This window comes from Haplochromis burtoni, unplaced genomic scaffold (assembly GCF_018398535.1).
Source record: "Haplochromis burtoni strain Fernald_Lab_line unplaced genomic scaffold, NCSU_Asbu1 Contig_128, whole genome shotgun sequence".
Taxonomy (NCBI): domain Eukaryota; kingdom Metazoa; phylum Chordata; class Actinopteri; order Cichliformes; family Cichlidae; genus Haplochromis; species Haplochromis burtoni.
In genome coordinates this window covers 601,833-621,639 of record NW_024582489.1, presented here as the reverse complement: position 1 = coordinate 621,639, position 19,807 = coordinate 601,833, and the positions used below count along the sequence as shown (strand labels likewise).

At 41.3% G+C, this 19,807-nt stretch overlaps 1 protein-coding gene and 1 long non-coding RNA gene across 2 annotated transcripts in view; both read left to right on the top strand.

Annotated features, from left to right (window-relative positions):
- The window catches only part of ppm1lb (protein phosphatase, Mg2+/Mn2+ dependent, 1Lb), a 51,015-nt gene that overhangs the window by 2,299 nt on the left and 28,909 nt on the right, over positions 1-19,807 (top strand). The gene's annotated exons all lie outside the window — the stretch shown is intronic.
- Positions 7-11,212, top strand: LOC121815078. The gene is made up of 2 exons (XR_006054772.1): positions 7-9,401; positions 9,605-11,212. It is a non-coding gene; the product is annotated as an uncharacterized LOC121815078 (long non-coding RNA).

Here is a 19,807-nt window from a genome sequence, read left to right as displayed (position 1 = left end):
TCTCTTCTCTTCTCTTCTCTTCTCTTCTCTTCTCTTCTCTTCTCTTCTCTTCTCTTCTCTTCTCTTCTCTTCTCTTCTCTTCTTTCTGATGAGCCACTTCTGGTGGAGCTCAGTGCTTTTTTTTTTATTTTTTATTGTCTCACTGCAACAATCTTCACTCCTGAGGTTGACTGCTGTACTCTGATTGAAGCTAAATGATAACATACTAAAAATAGGCAGCTAAAGGCATCGAGGTGGCTTTTCTACTAGGGGAAATTAAATTTTAGGCCGCAACGCTGGATGCTGCAGCTTTTTGACCAAAAGTGGTCATTGGATTGGGTTTCCCCTCATGGCTTCCTTCCCTCCTCTGTGGAGTTCATTTTTAGCGATCAGTGGCCTAACCTGTTAGCGCTGCCACAGCTCACCATACATGTGTTTAAGAAAAATAAGTAGGAGATATGTTTGTTGATCTGCCAGGGGAAAAAAAGAGAGAAAACGGGTGGGAGAGCATCGGTGGCGAGTGGGAAGAGCGAGAAGAGATGCTTAGGATTTGCCTTTGGATGTGAGAGTCTGCTTTATCGTTGCATGTCCATGGGCATCGGTTTATTCCCACGCCCTCTTTTGAAGTGTGGAAAATGGTTGCCAGTCAGCAGCCTTCGGAAAAATAAATAAATAAATAAACATAAAAAACTTCCTCTCTTTGGTGGATGTAGATATTTTTATATTTATACTTATTTATTTAGCCAGAGGGCATTAAGCGGAGTGATGCTGTGTGGCCCAAGGCAGCGTCAGGATACTGGCTGTCTCAGCTGGCTTGTTAGTGAGGTGTCAAATGCTTCAATTTCTTTACACACGCACGTATGCGCACACACTCTGCTCATCCAGGCCACATATACACAGTCATTAAAGCAATGTCGGACTTGTGCCAGCATCTTTTTAGCATCCAAGACTTTAGCCCTTCTTGGATGTTTACAAATCCCGTAATGGACAAAAATGTAAAGTCCACTTTCACTGCGGTGTGAGCATGCTAAAATAGAGAAATACAATCAACTCAGAGGAGGAAATTGTAGTTTAAACTACAATAAAGGCTGCCACCAGTGGTTATGTTATATAATTGATTAATGTTAACTGATAACTATTTAATTACAGGAAATTAAAAAAAAAAGTGGCCTGTGTTGATGTCCAAGTCAGGTAAAAAACGTGATAATTCCATAACATAAAGAAAAGCAGCCAATGCCCATTACTAAGAGGCTACATGTGTGTGATGTCTGTCTTTTTAAAGAAAAAGGACATTGAAGGATTTATCAGAACAGCTGACAGTTTACCTGCATACCAGCTCTGGTTGGTATTTATAATATTGATTCATCATCTTGGCTTCACAAAGCTTTCAATTTCTTCCTGCAATCCGTTATTGTTAATGCATGTACCGGTGCTGTGAGTGAGGGCAGGCACTAAACGCTCTTGTAATTACTGTATCCTATTATTGACAGGCAAATAGATGCTTTCTTGCCAAGAAATTGATCAGTACAAGATTGGTATCTTTCTCATTCCTGCTTTTAGTGATGTAGCTGGAAAAGGCAGGCAGTAAGCTTCAAACAGCTTGCATAGCTGTTCTCCAAAAAGTCAAACTGAATTAAAAAGCTGCATCCATAATTGCTCTGTATTTACAGTCATGTCAAATGGTTTTCACCTGACATGATAGAGTCCTGTGGAGAAACTGCTTCTTATCTATACCTTGTGATTAGCTCACAGAACCACTATTTAGCAGCATTAACTTGAACCAGTTGTTTTTTGCATGACTTTATCAGTGTCTCACTCCTTGTGGAGGATTTTTTCCCCAGTCTTATTTGCAGGATTGCTTCAGTTCATTGAGGTTTGTAGGCATTTGTTTATACGCAGCTCTCTTAAAGCCCCACCACAACATTTCAGTCAGGTTGAGGTCTGGACTTTTTTACTGGCTCATTGCAACATTTTTATTCTTTTCTTTTTCAAATATTCTGTTGCAGATTTGCTGGTGTGCTTGGGATAATTGTCGTGCTAGCACAACCTTTATCTGTCAGAAATATGGTCTCACGAGAAACCCTAGAATACTTTAGTATACAGAGGAGTTCATGTTCAGACTTGGTGACTGCAAGGTGGCAATCGTAGCTCCTCTACTACCATGCTTGACAGCTGGTATGAGGTGTTTGTGCTCACATGCTGTGTTTGGTTTTCTCCAAATCAGACATTCTGCATTACAGCAAACGTCTCCAAGTTGGTCTCAGCTGTCCAAAGGACGTTGCTCCAGATATCTTGTGGTTTAATCAGATGCAGCTTTGCCAGGGTGCCATGTTCTTTTTAGAGAAGCTGTCCAAACAAGTCACACTTGTTCAGTCTTTTTCTGATTCTGCTGTCATGAACTTTAAACATGCCCTCTGAACATTGCACAGTCTGAGTTTTTGGGGATGCCCATTCCTGGGAAGATTGTAGCTTAGTTTTAACCGTAAACTAAATGCTCCAGAACAGCAAGCTTACCAAACCTTCCACTTTTATAGAGGTGCAGTTTACCTGGCTGCAGTTTGGATGTACTTTGTTTCTCTCAGGAGTCCGGTGAGAAACTTTACTTTTCACATGACTGGATCTGTTTAGTGAATTACTTAGGCCGTTTCAGTAGACGCAAAGTATGGTACAAGGCCTCACAAGAAGTAGCGTACAACTGATGGTCATTACCCAAGCATGGAATAGAAAGAAAACCATAAAAACATAGACAGGTGAGAGGAAGAAGATTGGCGCATCCAAATGTAAATGGCTGCAAAATTTGTTTTTATATTGCCAAACTGCGCTGTCCAAGTGTCCAATAGTTTTTGTGTTTAGCCAAAGAGCTCACAATACAAGACTTTCATAGAATTGCCTGAATGCAAGTAGTGAATGAGTGCATGATTTGATACAATAAAAGGTCTGCCCACCCGTGATAACATGATTACTTGTGCATATGGCTGCCCGAATATAAAGCTGATAACTTCCACTCAAGGCAGTGTTTACTTCCTGTTTTTGCTCTGATTTTTATTCTAAAAGTTCTGAGTCAAAGTGGCGATTCACATCATCATCGCTCTGATTCTTCTTTCAGGATGTTGACAAGCTCACCGCCGTTCTTTGTCTGCCATCCTTTTCCCAGTTACAGAACCTCCAAGTCTTCCTTTGTGCTTTTTCTCACTTCATGATAAATTAAGTTTAGAGCGTGAGCCGTTTCTTTAATGTTGCTATCTGTGCATTCTTCTGAAAAGCACATCATATGCCAAATTAAGATGAATTCAGATGGCCAGCCTGTACTGCGCTTCGTTTTCAGCTGGTTGGAGGATAGAAGGTAGCAACAGAAGATGGATGTCTTCATTCGTTTGACTCTGTTGATGTTCTGCCAATTCACTGGAACCAATCAGTTTACTACCAGATAAATAAATGATCAGTGAGCGATTGATAACATCTGGAAATCTCCTTTTTTCTTTCATTATCTTTTTGCATCACACACACACACACACACACACACACACACACACACACACACACACACACACACACAATGCAAATTCAGTTTCCAAAGTGTTAAAAATCGGTGTTTAATGTGAGCATACCTTCGGCTGTCCCCGTCATATTAGATACTGGCTCAGTGAGGAGATTTATCAGTTAAATGGAGATTGATTTTTAGCTGACATGTGGGAATAACCTGCATGAAAGTGATAACCCTGGGCTCTCTGTCCATTTAATGGCAACATGAGCCATTTGTTCCTTTACCAGGATGTAGAGAGTGAGCCATACTTCACTCCTCCCCGTCTCACTCTCAGGTTGTGGCTTCAGGCAGTGCAAAATTACCTTAACTGTAGAGCATAGAGAAGACATTAACTATAAGCCTGTTTAACCTGAATGCGGGGGCTTTCTCTTGCCGTCTGTTTCCCTATCGTTTTAAGTTTTTGTTCTGTGGATTTCCATCACAGCTCGCTCTCTCATGCTGTTTCGATCAGTGGAGTTTGTGAGTGGGTTGTGATAGATACGGCTCCTAACTCCTAAGGAGGTGACTGCGGCGAGTTCAGAGCAAAGAAGCACAAATAACGTCGAAACCACAGGGACGGTGATCATTTTTAGAGGACTCCTTTCAGTCTTAGCTTGTCCTGAGTTTACCTTTGCTTCAGTTTAAGGCTAAACTTGCTTTCAAGTTTAGTGCAGTTCCTTGAGTTGCAAAGAAGACAAGACTTTTAAAAGGGATCGATGATGGTTCACCTTTTAAACCCCAAGGACGCGTTATAGTCAGAAAGGCTGTTGTTTGAATTTGAGGTATTTTAATGCGGCTATGTACATGTTTGTGTTTTACCCCAGAAGGGTAGATACCGAGCCGTTTGAATTTCCCCTGAGCTCACTCTCACTGGAGAGATGAAAGAAGACTCGGCATGTGACTAATTGCACTGTTGGCTTTACAGGATTAGAGAGAGAGAGAGCAAATAGAGAGAGCGAGAAGGAGTAGCAAGACCAAGGACACCAACATGTGCCTGGGCGTATGAATATTAATGTGTGTGTTGCAAGCTTGCAGAGGAAGCAGTTGGAGAGAGGGGCAGTTTGATGTTAGAGAGAGAGAAGACTTGAGCAAGAAGCTCAAATTCACCAAAAACCTATTAAGAAGAGCCGCCTGCTTCACATCAAGTACACTCAGAAAGTTTATATAACACGCTAAGCATGCTCCAGTGTCACATGAATAATGCTGAATGCAAACAATCAAAAGGTTGTAATCAGCTTTATTAAGTATTATTATGTTAAAGGAATTGCACAAGTGTTTTATTCACCTCTGCTCTTCTGAGCTTTTAATAGTTCAACTTTTTGATTCACTTACACTGCTCTCATCAGTGGTGCTTTTGGGCAAACAAAAAAAGCCCTAACTGGACAGTACAGATGATGTCTAGCAGCTAAGGAAAGCAGCATTTTCTTCAGGATTTTGCCCAAAACAGCTCTAAAGCAAGAGTAAATGGAAACTAGTGTGTGAAAATAGTGCCAACGCTGACAATAAATCAGTCATTGCAGACTTCAGATATAAGTTTGTCTCATGTGGTGCACCGGTTCTGCCAGCCAGCCCATTGCCCACTGTGCTGTTTGCATGCTGGAACACACTATTGAGAGTCATGTGGATTTCAGATACAATTTGCTGTGCTTGCTCCTGGGAAGCCAGAGCAGAGCAAAACAGGGAAACATTTGAAAAACCCTCATGCTCGTCTTCTAAATACAAGTTGCAATGATAAAATTCTGTTACTTTTCACATAAAAAAACCAAAAACCATACTGTATTTAAATTTGGCTGTTCTCTCCTCGAAGGTCGTCTCCTCGGACTGCTTGTAGCCCACTTGTAGACCTCAAACTTGTTCAGAAAGGGAAAACTTTAGTGTCAAATTAACAGACCTTCAAATCAATAACCATGACAGCTAGGTTATGCCGAGAAGGAAATGCTAATCTCTTTTAAACGTCAAATCAGTCATGGAGTTGTGCACTGAGAATTCACTCCAGATGATAAGATGGTGCAAAGCTCTTCTGTAATGTCCTAAAATTTTATGCTGTTTTGGCCACATGAGTATAGTCTTTGATCACCACCCGCCCTACACGGTAGATTTGGCTCGCTGCGATTTTGTAGTCTCTCCAAAATGAAATTTAACTTGAAGGTTTGTTGTTTTATAACCACTCCTCCATAAGCGAAGAAGTCTGAACAGTGTTGTCACATCAAACACTCAGTTTTTCTATCTTTTAAGAAAACTTTAAACCATAGAGCTACTGAGCTATTAATACAAACAAGCTTAAGTTGTCTCTAAATAAAAAGACTGCCTACCATCAACAAGCAACCTGACATCTTTAAAACATCTTTCCAAGATGGGACTTTACTAACAGGGTTTAAAAAATAAAGCAAACCAGTGCAGTATAATTCAGGGACTTCAGGCACACAATATCAGCTTTTCTCCACTTTGGTCTATTGACGCCCAACTGGAAGCCTTGTTTCTATTGACCGCTTGGGTATTAGTCACAGCGCGCAGTGGTCAAAGTTTAACTAGCCCTTTGATCAGTGCACTGACAGACCATCGTAGCCCAGTGCAAGCCATTGGAAATAATTGGATTCAGAGTGCAGTGGTGCTGCTGTAGTCTTTTCTGGAAGTCCGATGAGGCTAAAGCATTAGCAGCAGCTCTTAAACTGCATCATAAACTGCTTTTATTAAACAATTTTTTAAAAAAAAGAGAGAAATGGATCTAATTCTAATCAGTACGACTGCTCATTATTACTCTTACCCTGTTGTACCCAGTTCTGCCACTTGTGATGAAAGCTGACACACAACATTTCAGCCCCTCCTTGAATTCAAGTGAAGCAGAAAGTGGAGAGTACAGGGAGGTCATGCTCTCTCGGAAAATACTTGTGCAGCAGTGGAGAGAACAGACAGCCAGAGAGTTCTGCCGAAAAGTCTTCTGACCTTTTGGTAATTTGTCCCGGGTAGTCAGGTTCGCCTTATTTGTGGTGACAAGACTGTCAGGGAGCGACTGAGGAGTGGATTCAAGGAGTGAAATGCAGCAAATAAATGAACGAATGAGGCTGCTGCCTGTCAGCTAGCCTAAATGTTTGGCCCTGGAGTAAACATCTGTAATCTCCTCTTGTCCTCTGTCATCATTTTACATGAAATAAATGTTAGTACAGTCTTTCAATTGTACTAACATTTTCTTTGCCTCTGCATAGCCTTAAACCCTTCCACTCGCTTTAAAAGATAAGAGCATTTAGTAAAATATTAAAAAATATATTTCTCAGGTTTGATGGGTGTGTGTGTGTATGTGTTTGCCAACAGCATGTAGCACCAGATAAGAGGACCTTCTTCAGCCTCAGTGTGCCATCCTTCCCTGCTGGCACTGACTACTCAATAATTTAACACCCTTGCTGTCAAACACTTCAGCTAAACCCCACCAACTAAATATACAGCTTCCTCCAAGCAGAAAGAGGCCACAAGGTCACCTTTCACACGAACACGTCACATGACATCACGCTGTGCGTGTGGTGCTTCTTAGAGGAGGTCTCAACTTGAGAGTCATTCGCAAAGTTTTAGCTTTGCGATGCTCTCCTTTTCTTTGTCCCCCACCACCTCACCCACTCTTAATCGGGCAGGGCTAGTCTGAGCTGTGATGTTGCTATATGGTGGGTTTGGTAATAGAGCTGTTGTGTTTTGGTGACAGCCCCCCCCCCAACCACCCGTCTGTCACCCTGTTTTCCCTTTATCACCCTTTCAATCCCCTCTTTCCGACTCCTCCTCTCTCCGAGGGGGGTTGGCAGTGAGTGAAAGCCACACAAGCTCTTCGTCTTCAAGGCCATGTCAACCTGTCCCTCCCGCTGCCATGCCAGCTGCTTTCCACGCTCATGGTGAGCAAGAATGCTACCCCATGTGATGCTTTCCCCTAGTTTTAAATACCAAAAGATGCATTCAAACTATAGCTTTAAAATCCAGTTTCAAACATAGAAAAGCTACAAATCTTGCTCTGAATTTACAATGCTCACCTACAGCAGCACTCAAAAGAAAATGCTATTAGACTGTCTTATGTGTGTTTCTAGGTGATTAACAGTCTCTAAATCTAATCACATGGTTGGAACCCGGCTGCTGCATTTTGTTTTTGAGAGGGGCTGCGTTCACATGGATGGCTGTTATATAAAGCGCTGAAGTGAAAAAATGCTCACACAGCATTGTCTACAATTTGAATCCAGCTCCAGAAGCCTAACCCTGTGTGCGAGCGCCAGCTACTCAATTGTTTGTTTGTCTGCGTGTGATTGGGAAAATAGACGAGTCAGTTGGAGTTTGCCTGCTCGCTGGCAGTGAAGGATGGCGGGAGAAGAATGTTGGCTAAGAGGAGGTAGCGAGCTGCAGCTGTTCAGAGTTAGCAACATTGGTGTGATTGTGTGCGCAAAAAGCCTGAGCCATGATATTTGTATAGCTCACAGTTGTGGCTCTTCCTCCAATTGGACCTGCGGGTAGGGCAGGTGCATCCTCCTAAAAAGAAAACAGGCCTGCTGGATGTGTGCCACTGCCTCTTATCAGTATAAATGCCCAGATGTGGAGTGAGCCAACTTAGATAATTTTTAAGCTTCCAAGGTCTCTCATAACAAACTGTCAAACCATTAAGCAATTTTCTTAACCAGCTCAGGGTTGCAGGAAGGCTGGATCTACCCATTCGGGTGAAATAGGGCGACAGGCCACCGCACACTCTCACATCCATCAATTTACCTGGGAGGAAATTAGCTTACCTGGAGGAAACCCACAGGGAGAACATACAAACTCCACACAGAAAGGCCCCAGCCAACCACCCGGCAGGTTCAAGCCCAAAGCCTTGTTGCTGTGAGGCAACACAGAGTTAACCACTTAATCCTTGTTGCCCATAAAAGACTGAATGGTTTGTTTTTTTTATTTATAAAATGCGATTTCTCCCCTATCTCAATTTGAATTTGTTTTTTTCTTTTTTTGTCTGTGTGTGTATATTTAAAGTTAGCATGCTGCAGCTGGTCTGCCAAACACATGTGCTGCACACATACTGGATCTACCCAGACAAAAGGAATGCAGCTGATATGAATGTTTGATTATTACACATGGTTTCTATTCAGGGGAAGAACGGTGAGCTACAAACCTTGGAATAAACCCGGCGGTGAACCAATCCTGAGCCAGGTTGTCTTTAATTTATGCTATAAGAAAAGCTCATGGGATATGATAAAAAAGACCAGAATGTCATTAACTTGTGCTTGTGATTAAAATTGGGAGGCAGAGGGACGTTATGCACACATTTGTGTGTGTGTGTGATGTCCATTCATTCCCAGGCAGACGATCTATGTTTGTATATCAGGGTCTTGCTGGATCTCTGCCATGAAATCTTGATTATGGCCCTTTGAGATTCATGATTGTAGGATTTTTTTCCCCTCATTCCCCCTGCACAACACTCCTCAATGAGTTTCCTGTTAAAAAAAAAAGAAAAGGAGGCACTAATCTAAAACTAGTAAGGCTTTTGGGTGAACAATCTGCTCTGCAATCTTTAGATGAAGTTGTTTATTCTAAAGAGCAAACAGATGAGGTTGAAGATATAATTGGAAGGGAAAAATGAGGACGGTGTAGAAGGGTAAAGAAGCAGATTGAGGCTTTTTTTGTAAACAGACTGGGGAAACGTGTACATGTTCATTAGAGTAACTGCAATAAATAAACTTAATAGGATTGCGAGTTAATTCCAATCTTTATTGGTCTGACCTTTTTTGTTTGTGTAATCTTAAAGCATGCCAGCAGGGACTGAAGGGCACTGCAAGTTTAGAGCAAGGCCTGCACGTAGCCTGTCTGTGGAAGTGTGAGCTACTGAGTGCATATATGAAGCCTCATGAGGTGTTGTTGGTCTCATTCAGAGAGTCTGAAACAGGTTGGTGATATCCTCTAACCCTAGTGACCTAAATTAGCTTCATTTTTTATAACAGCACCAAGTGCTTTCTGTTATAAAAAATGTAATGGCTTTTTTCTTGTTTAAAACTATCATTGCTTTACATCTCAGTATGTACCAGCATTTAATACTAATGTGGAACTGAAAACATCCATCTATTACTTTCTTCCTCTTTTCCTGTTCAGGGTTGCAGGGGGCAGCTGGAGCCTATTCCAGTTGCCGTAGTTCAAGAGGCAGTGTACACCCTGGACAGGTCACCAGTTGGTAGCAGGGCTAACACAGAAAGACAGACAACCATTTGTGCTCACATTCACACCTGCAGCCAATTTATTATCACCAGTTAACCTAACCCCGCTAACTGCATGCCTTTGGACTGTGGGGAAGCCATGGGGACATGGGGAAAACACGCAAACTCCACGCAGAAAGACCCAGGCCAAGAGGTGGATTCAAACCCACTGTGGGATGCAACAGTGCTAACTACTGTGCTGCCCTGAAATTGCGACATACAGCTTTCAAATGGATAACATGTTGATTGATGACGCAGACTTAATAAGTAAAGCTACAAGTTTGAAAACAATGAATATTAAAAAGTGTGTGTCTTTTGTGAAGGCGTACACACTTCAGCCAATGTACCCAAGTGGAAAAATGAAAGGGTTACAAATGTTCAAAGGTTTTGATATTGCTTCTTTTATTTTACCACCCCCCCCAAGTAATCATTCAGATTTAAAAACAACAGATCTTCACAGTGAAGGACCTTGATCCAGAGTGTTTGTGTCCATGCTTGAAAAATTACTCTGAATAAATTTTTTAAAAAAAATTACTAATTTGACCAAGAATTTAAGATCTTTCTGATTTTTAGTGTGGTTTTGGTGAGTCATTGGCCCCAAAATAGTTATTGGAATAATATAAATTAAACTGTGGCAATGTGATGACTGCATACTGCCACATCCACTGGTACACTGCCAAACAGGGCAAACATTTCACTGTTGTTGGAAAGTTTAGTTTTCTTGCCCTTGATTTATGTAACACAATCAGAGAGGCGTCTGATCACTCTCAGATTCATTCTGTGGCCAGTTTTCTGAAATCCTTGGAACAATCATGTACTGCTGCCTCACTCTGATGATTGACCGAGAGCAAATCTGTTATGCAAAATATAACTTCAAATCCTTTTTTATTTAACATACTATTTATGGTCTTTTAAGTCTCATTTTAGTAGTTTGCCTAAAAAAGTTTTGCAGAATACTACATCCTGTGTCGATTAAAGGATCTTTCCTTCCCTGTGCTCTGGATCATGGGCTGGTGATGGCTTTGGATGGATGGGTAGTTTTAGAGGCAGATAAGCAGGAATAGTAATTGATTACTGTGGTGCAGAGGAACCTTATAGGGATAATGCTAACACCTCAAGGCTCACAGGATCCCTGCACTCTTCAACTCTGAGCTGAGGCTATAAGGAGCAGAAGAGACAGCAGGGCAGGTTAGATTTACCATAATCCCACTGGGGATAGTGGGATTAAATTCTCTCTGTGGATTCTTATTCTTTTTTTACATCATCCACATCCTGATCATTTGTATGTGTTTAATTGTTCAATTAAGCTATCTTTTCCTTTCTGGGGGGCTTTTTTTTTAGATTTCTCTAACCCTGTATCTGCTTAACCGTCCAGTACCTTCATCTTACCCAGAGAAATATGTATGTTGCCTTCTTCCTGAGTTGATTTAATGAGTTTATCCAGAAGCAGAACTGGTAGCTATACTAATGCTGCTCAGAAGGGGAGAGATGCTTTATTGAGGGTGAGAGAAAAAAGGGGAAAATAATGGCTTGGTTGAAATGTGCCTTTATTTAGGGAAGGAGAGAGAAGGAGGACAGAAAGAGAGGGAGAGAGTTGCGGAGATGAGAGGGACTGACAGACAAGCTGAGAAATAAAAATGCTCCTGGCTTACAGAAGTATAAGTGAAGATAGTGGAAGAGGGAGCTTAAAGCTGCTGTTTGGAGGTGGAGAAAAGGCGGGCAAGAAACTATTTCTTTCAAGGGAGATGAGGATAAAACCGGATGGGCTGAAAGGCAGTGCCTTGCTCGGAGCCTAAAGATTTTCCAGGACGGCAGCAAAACTCCTGTTTGCACCATGTCTATGTAGGTTCACAGACTTAAGGAATCTGTCTGAAGAAAAGAGCTGACAGAAGCTAAACATAGCAAGTTACAAGGCTGAAGTGCCAGTGGAGCTTTATCATCTTTTGATCATAAGTCTGCCAGACCGAAGGCCACGGCACCATGGGGCAGTTCCTCCCCCTCAAGAAAGCATGCCGTACTTTTCCACCTCTTTCGGCCTGTTTTTCATCTCCTCTCTCACACTTGCTCTGTGCCTCTGTTGACCTTTCCCTACAGTAACTGTCTCTGTTTTCTCTCCCTCTCGTCCCCTCCCTTCCATCGCTGCATCCACTCCCCCCCTTCCTTCCGCCTCACCTACTCATCTCTTCTCACTTTTGGATCCCCTCGTGATCCCTTTTGTCCGCAGAAACAGAAATCAAAGTCTGTCATTCGCCCCGAGTGTCTCCAGCTTCGTGCTGGAGGTGCAGCTGGAGGTTGTGTGTGAGGGAGGAATTGGGAACAGTGAAGGACAGGGTTTCTTCGTCTGCATCACAGACTTGATTGATCTGTTGAACTATTTTAGGTGTGATTGTCTATTACATACTCATATCCCTCACTGTATGCTGAAATGTTTAAAGTAGGTTTTAAAGCAGATATTCCCCTCTGCTTCTGTTTTTTTGCCAGTGATGTCTCGTTTTTCTTTTGTGTTTTCCCCATTGCTATTCCACCTGTCTTCTCATTTTTTGCTCTATTACCTGGTGTGTCTCTCGCCACCTTGCTATATCTATTTCCCCCCTTCCCTTTGCTTTTATACCTCTGTCCCCCTCCTCATCATCCTCCCTGCACCCCCTCGCCCCAGCCCACAGAGTCACCTTATCTGTCTGCAGTCTGTCTGACTTATTTATCACTGCTCTGAAATATTAAAGAGTCTGCTTCCTCTAGTCTTGAGGAGAGTCCACCTTACTTGCAACACGTGCATGCGCATACACATACACACAATGTAAATTATAGTGTTTCCAAAGACAGCACAGCGCTACACATCCTGTCTTTTCAGAGTCTCCTCTTGGCTTTTAGAGACTGACAGACTGCACATGGCATGCTGACAAATTCTGCTCCTTTGAGACCTCTTAGGTACATGTATGCTGTCAGAAAGACTTTTGGCATTTGGGCTTGAGTGACTGCAAGCCAGTGGTACATATGCCTGTTCCTGAACACCAATTAGCATGAGCTGATCTCGCCATACAAGGGAGTCCTGACTCATGTGAACAAGTAGGATAATTGCTGCTGGTCGCTTTATGGAAACTACAGACTTGTGTTCAAGAGCTGGAAAAAGCTCCGCTTCCGTCACTCACTACTGTAATTCTCAAGAAGTAAAAAGCATCAGCGTGAGGTGCTCCATGGATAGTCAAACAACAGATGTAACCTTTCCCTCCGCACTTTCTGTCTTTCTTTTATTTTGTTCACATCACTATTAATATCCCTGAAATGTTAGCGCAACACCACGAAAGCCTCAGAGAAGAGACTGTCTGAAGGCGCGAGGTACTTCCAAATTTGTGTCAAGAAAGCATGAAGCATCAAGCCATGAAGTCTTACAAGCGTATTTTATTTGTTGTTGAACTTGTGAAAGAGCCACATCTGTGTTCCTAACCCTAACAATAAAAGACTAAACATGGTGCCACATCTGGTCAGACACCCAGACTTTTTCCCTTATTCTGCCTTAAGGCACTGTAAACCTGCACATGTTTTTTATGTTTTGATCTTCTATGTTGAGTACATTGAGTTTACATGTCATGAAATGTGCTTTTTTAAAAAATGCCATTGCCACCTCTAAATACACTGGACACTACACTGCTTCCATGTTCCTCCTGCTTGTCAAACTCCATGCAAGCAAGCTTGGGAAGCCTGAGAGTGACATAAGACTTTTAAAACACTGCTTAGAATCACTGAGATGTGTAATGTGTCTTTTTTTTTTTCTGGGTCATCGTTTCAGTCCAGTCACTGTTTCAGTAAGGCTCAGGTGATGTCACAGTTGTTTTAAGCATGTCTTTCTGCAATTTGTAGTATGCGCAGCATGAGCAGCCTGAAGGATATGCATGTCTACACACACCGACACATGGAGAAGGACAGAGGCTCATGGTGGCTTCTATTCTTAGCAGGCAGTCCCATGGGGGTGCAGTGGTGTCTAAGGCTGGAAATGGTGAGCAGGCCAAAGCGGTGTGGGTCTGCACCATGATGGTTCTGCACCTGCTGTGGAAACTGGGCTACCTCGAAGCCCGGTGGCCCAGCGCCTGCTGGCTTTGTCACTACGCCCACAGCTCTCTCTTTCTCCAGGCATGACAACAAATACGCAAAAAGTCAAAAGGTTGCAAACCAAAAATTAACAAAAATGATTAGAAGCTTGTTCATCCAGAATTATTCCCCATGAGGCAAGCTTATGAGCATCAAGTTAATTTATCACCTGGGCCATAAGCAGATATTTTGGACACTTTCCACGCAGAGCTTATTGAACATGGCTGGTCCAAATGGCAACAGTATAGTTTTTGAGCTGTAATGGGCAACATTTAGGATTGTTTTGGAAATTGGGCACCGAGTTCAGAGTTTGGCTACGCATCTTGTCCTCATTATTTTGGACGGGAACTTGGCTATGCTGAAGTTTTGAGCCATCGTGGAGCTGCATGTGTCATCGTCACAACCCCTTCATCTGTCATTAAACTGTTTACCTCTTAAATCAGTGTGACCTGAGGGAATAAGTCATGTTTAAGCTACAAATAAAGGGAAAACATTAGCATCGGTGGGGTCACTGAGTCAGGGAGAAATTTGTTGTGTTGCTTCCAGACTGTAACAGATTCAGTCTTGTTTTTTTCTCCAGATTGAAGAAGACTAGTGTTGAACGACACACTGATCCTGAATCAGACTTTTTGGTTCTCCCCCGGCATCCGTTCCTCTCAGCAAGAATATCCTGTGCCAGTATGTGGGAGGGGTTGCCCCACAAGACTGTCATTCAGACTAATATGATGCACAATCTACCTGCGTCTCCCTCCTCGTATTTGGCATGACTCACAAAAGTGGGCACTTCTCTTCAGTTTATGTATCTCTCTAAGTTCCTTTCCGCTTTATTGGTCCCGTATTCTTAACTTTACAGTGCAGTCGTGTTTCATTATGCGCAAAACAATCCTCATATTCAAAGTCTACTGAATTTAGTCAGTGTTCAGATTAATAGGGGTCTACATTCCTCACAATGTGATGCATACAACCACGCGCATAAAGGCTTTTATTTCCATCAGCAAGCTTTGTGAGAGTTGCAGCAGATGGAGTAGATGAGTATTGATTTTATTTTCTTTTTCTTTTTTTTTATATGAACATCGGTATGTTTATCAGCTAGTCCAGTTTTGTTTTTGACAACAACCACACCACACCACACACACACACACACACACACACCACACACCCACACACAACACACACACACACACACACACACACACACACACACACAGGCATCGCATTGATCACTGTTTTTGTTTTTTCTTTCTAATGAATGTGAGCGCAGAGCTGAGGAGGCACTTGGAAGCAATTCTTTGGACTTTTGTAAAGGAAAGTCAAATGCTTGGCATTGCACTGAATTATGAACAGGACAGAGGTTAGGACTGGTGTTGTTTGATAACTTTTAACTGTGAGTATATTTGTCACATGTACATGTTTCAGATGAGCAAACACATTTTAATATTTAAAAAAAATATATGTTTATCAATGTTTTATTTCATTTTAAAGGAGCAAATCTATCAAAAGCCTACCTGGCCCCCATGAGAAGAGGTAATTACCCCTTAAACATAATAACTGGTTGTTCCACTCTTGGCAGCAAAACACTTTATGCAGTCGGTGTGGCACTAATCTCCTCTCGGCTCGGGTGTGGCTAGTGAAATTGAACTCATCTTTCAATAAAATGTGGTAAATCACGGGTAATTTGATATTTAATGAGGGGGGCAATTACTTTTTTTACACAGGGCCAAGTAGGTTTGGCTAACTTTTTTTTTCCCTTAATAAATGAAATTGTCATTTAAAAACATTTTGTATTTATACCCATTACCTTTGTCAGATATTAAGCTTATTTGATTTGTAACATAAGTGTGACAAATATGAACAAAAAAACAAATAAGAAATCAATTAGGGGCAACATCGTACTCAGAGCACTATATACCTACACTGGTGTAGGACAATGCTGTCTTCAGTGGCTTTTTTCTTTCTGTCACTAGTCAGACTGAGATAGAGGAGAGAGACAGTTTCTTGCATCTGCCACATTTAAAATATTCTGAATCTAGAGAAAGTTGAGAAGGAAAAGCAGACCGAATCTCTGGAATTAGAGTGCGAAGAAGTTATTTAAAGGTGAAAGAAGGCGAGATGACACCAGCAGAGTACAGCGTTATTAAAATGAAATGCCACCAGTTTATTTACACATGCATCTCCTGCAAAACAAATCAGCAGAAATCCAGGTGTTGCTCTCTATCTTATTTATGGGTGCCCCAATTATAAGCCTACTGCCTGCTGGTTCTCAGTGTGCCGTATGTGCATGAAAATTAGGTGCACATGAAATATGGAAATAGTTAGTTTGCACCACGGACCCACTGTTGGGTTGTTTTCTGCATTGTTGTTTAATTGAAAGAGTTGTTGTGCCAAAAAAGCCAGCTGTATGGAGATGAGAGCAGTCATGAATGGATGGACACAGGAAGGGATGAATGGAGTCCAGGAAGCTGTTGACTCAGGATGGCGGAAGCAGCACTTGGCATTTGGAGCGTGCTGCAGTGTGCCTTGTGGTGACAAAAGTCTTTCAGAATGAAAACGACTTCAACAACTCAACCTGCATTTCAATAATCACTGAATGTCAGAGATGTTATGTTTAGAGCTGAATCAGTGGGTCAAATCATCTGTTAATGAATATTTTTATAGGTTTTTTTTAAATCCTGATTATACAATTTGAAAATAGGTTTAACTTCATTTTACATTAATATAAAAATCCAAAAGGGTCTGACACAATTAATATTATTTTGCACAACTGTAAAAGTAAAAATCTATTCAAAAAACACTTAAAAAAAATAAGGTTCAGGTGGGCACTGTTGCAAAAGCTCTGTCATTTTTAGTTCTCTGCCTTACATGATCTCAGGGTCTTGCTGGGGATAATGTTGATGTAAAAGTTCATTGATGTATGCTGGTGCTTGTCCATGAGGTGCTCTAAATGTCAAAACCAGAATCTTACACAGGACGGTGAAGTTCATGGGGAGCCAATACAACAGTACAACATCTGTGGGACATGTGGACATGTAGAAAACTATCTGGGAACCCGCAAACATTACAAGGAGATTCTGTTAAGACAAGTGAACAGAGAATTACAGTAATCAGAATGCAATGAAATGAAGGCATTAACAACAATCTTCATTTCAGACCAAGTGAGTTCAAGTGAGTAAAAACAAGAATGTAGCAGAGATTTAATATGAACATCCAAGGTAAAAATAGTCACCTCCAATGTTCCTCGTGGAAGACTTGGCAACAATTGCAAAAGGACCTAGAGTGTCATTACACTAGGCATAAATCTGTTTGGGGCCCAAAGAAGGGTTTCTGTTTTTGTCATTAATTTGGAGAAAATGGTGTGCTATCCAACTTTTTAATAGATTCTAAGCACCCACAGAGGATCTGTAGCTTAGAAACATCTTAAAATACAGTAGATGCATTAAAAATGAACTGAAGAAGAAACAGGTGGAACAGAAACAATACAGGCCCCAAAACTGAACCCTGCTGCACACCGTAGGCAGCAGAAGTGGAAGAAGCAGCCACAGAATAAGATCGTTCGGATAGGAGAACCACATCAGCAGATAAAGCACAATATAAGGCACTATTTAGGTTTTTAACTTTCATGAAGAGTTTAGCTTTATAATTTCCACAGAGCCCTTTCACAATACATCTCAGTCAGCCAACCAAACACATACCATTCATACAAGAACATCAGAAAACTCACTTTAGCACCTGGGTCACAGACGTTGGACAATCATATCAGTTTGTTCCTTTCCATGATCTAAATTCTCCACATGGCTGCTGCAATGAGCTTGTTCTAATTTTACTGGAGTCGTATTTTGCATAGTGGTGTTATTTTGACTAGATTCTGTGATAACAAACTCTCTCCATTGCCCTGTTTGCTGGCTCACGCTGTGTGCAGCATTAAATCAGCATAGAATTGTTTGGAGACTGATGGAAAAAGGCCAATTACTGCCCGATTTCTTCTATTAAAGCTTCTTTTATTATTGATTTGCTTTCCCCACAATTCATAAATCTGCATTTAGTGTTTATATTACTACCAAACAAATAAACCAGGAATGAAATGTTAAAGCAACCTTTCTTTCTGTTTATTTTTGACATAAAACAGACAGTGTGCACAAAAACTCTTTTCATCGTTTCAAAATACATGCCAAAGAAGAAACTAAACCAGAGACTGCTATTATATTTATGTCCTACTTGCTATAAACTAATTAGAGGCAACTTTGGATCGAGTGGAATTTCTTTAGAGATGCATTTCTCTGAACTTGTCCCCGTTCCTTTATTCTCTGTGCATTTCGTGCATATGCTGGCATATTTTATTATAGCGATTTAACCTGACTTACGTGATTATTGGTGTATTAGTCTGGGGCATATCGTCAGTCTGAGTGTGAGCCTCAACACTAACATATTTCCAATCTTCTGGTGATATTCCACTTTCCATGCATTTAATGATGCCTAGACTGTTTTCATTTGAACATAGTATTGTTTTAACTTTTTAATATTTTATTTGAGTGTAACATTGCACTTTGAGTGCCTTCTTTTCTATAACAAAACAGTTTTCTCTCTGGGATTAATAAAGTATTCTGAGTCTGATGTGAACTCTGTGGCTAACAGGGTGTAAACAGATTTTTTTTTTTTAAGTATTTCCGCAGATGTTTGTGGGGGTAAGTGGATTATGTGCTCTTAAAAAATTTCCCAACAGTAGTAATGTAAATAATTTCCACTCAGATAAGAGTTCATGCATCAGTTCTGCACTTAAACCTTATTGTAGAATGACCAATAAACATTTGACATTTGCAGTTCAGTGTGAAAATCTGTATGATAGTGTAGTTGTAGGTTGTTAAAGCACAGTTAAATATTAGATGCATGGTTGGATTTATAGATGGCATTCATCTTTGGCTGGATGAAGCAACATAAATTTAAAGAGGAGATGGAGGAACAGTTGGTTTGTGTGTGTGTGTGTCTGTGTGTGTACTCTAACAGCTTCTTCCTTCCTTCCTTTTATCACATTTCCCTCAGGTCCCCAGTGAAAGCATTGTCCTTTGATAACATGGTGATTTTCTGTAAACAATAAACACTTTGGTATATTAACACAGGAAATTCTTTTATCTCACATTTGCTTTTTTCATCTCTAAATCATTGTGTTTGCTCCTCTGGTAATGTGGCTGGCTTTGTACTCCATCACTTTGTGGTCTGATAAAAGCAGAGCATGTATCAACGTGGGGGTGGGGTGGGTGGGGGGGGGGGGGGGGGGGGTTGTAGAGGAGTAACTCAAGAGTTTTAACTTCAGGTTTCACTTTATGGCGGCCACGTGCATAATCATCCATTCAATCTAAGCAGGAGAAAGTGAGACTGAAAAGAACAAGGACAAGGTCTCCCTGAGCGTGAGTTACATGGTAACGTGTATAAATGTGCATCGTGCTGGTTGTGAATTTTAGATAAATGCAAATTGATATTTCCGATCAGACGAGATGGTGGTAATATATCTGCGTGTGTGTGTGTGTGTGGGAGAGAGAAAGAGATTAAGCTTGGGAGCAATGAGCCATGAAGATGTAGGGAAGAAAGTTAGTGAGTGGAGATGACAAACGCACACTGACAAAGATCTTGAATGGTCTGTCTAACAGCAGCACCTTAATGAATCCTATCCACAAAATAAGGGTAGTGGGGGTGTTGTTCTTATCCCATTCTAATGAAGTCGCATCAGCATCCAACTAAAAGTCGAATAAGTCTTTATGGAGAAACGTGACTACAGCTATAGTCTTGTAAATAATTTAGGCTTTAGCTCATACTGGGTTCCACCTAATGTCCTGGTTTCAGTCTCCTCAGTGACGCTAATCAAACAAAGTCTCTCACACAGATGTGATTAATTCGCCAGTAGAGCCGCTCCACCAATTAATCAACCAGGAAATGATTGATAAGTGGCTTCAATCACAGGAAGAAAGAGACACACATCTTATAAGACGTGTGTGTGTGTGTGTGTGTGTGCGCGCGTGCGTGCGTG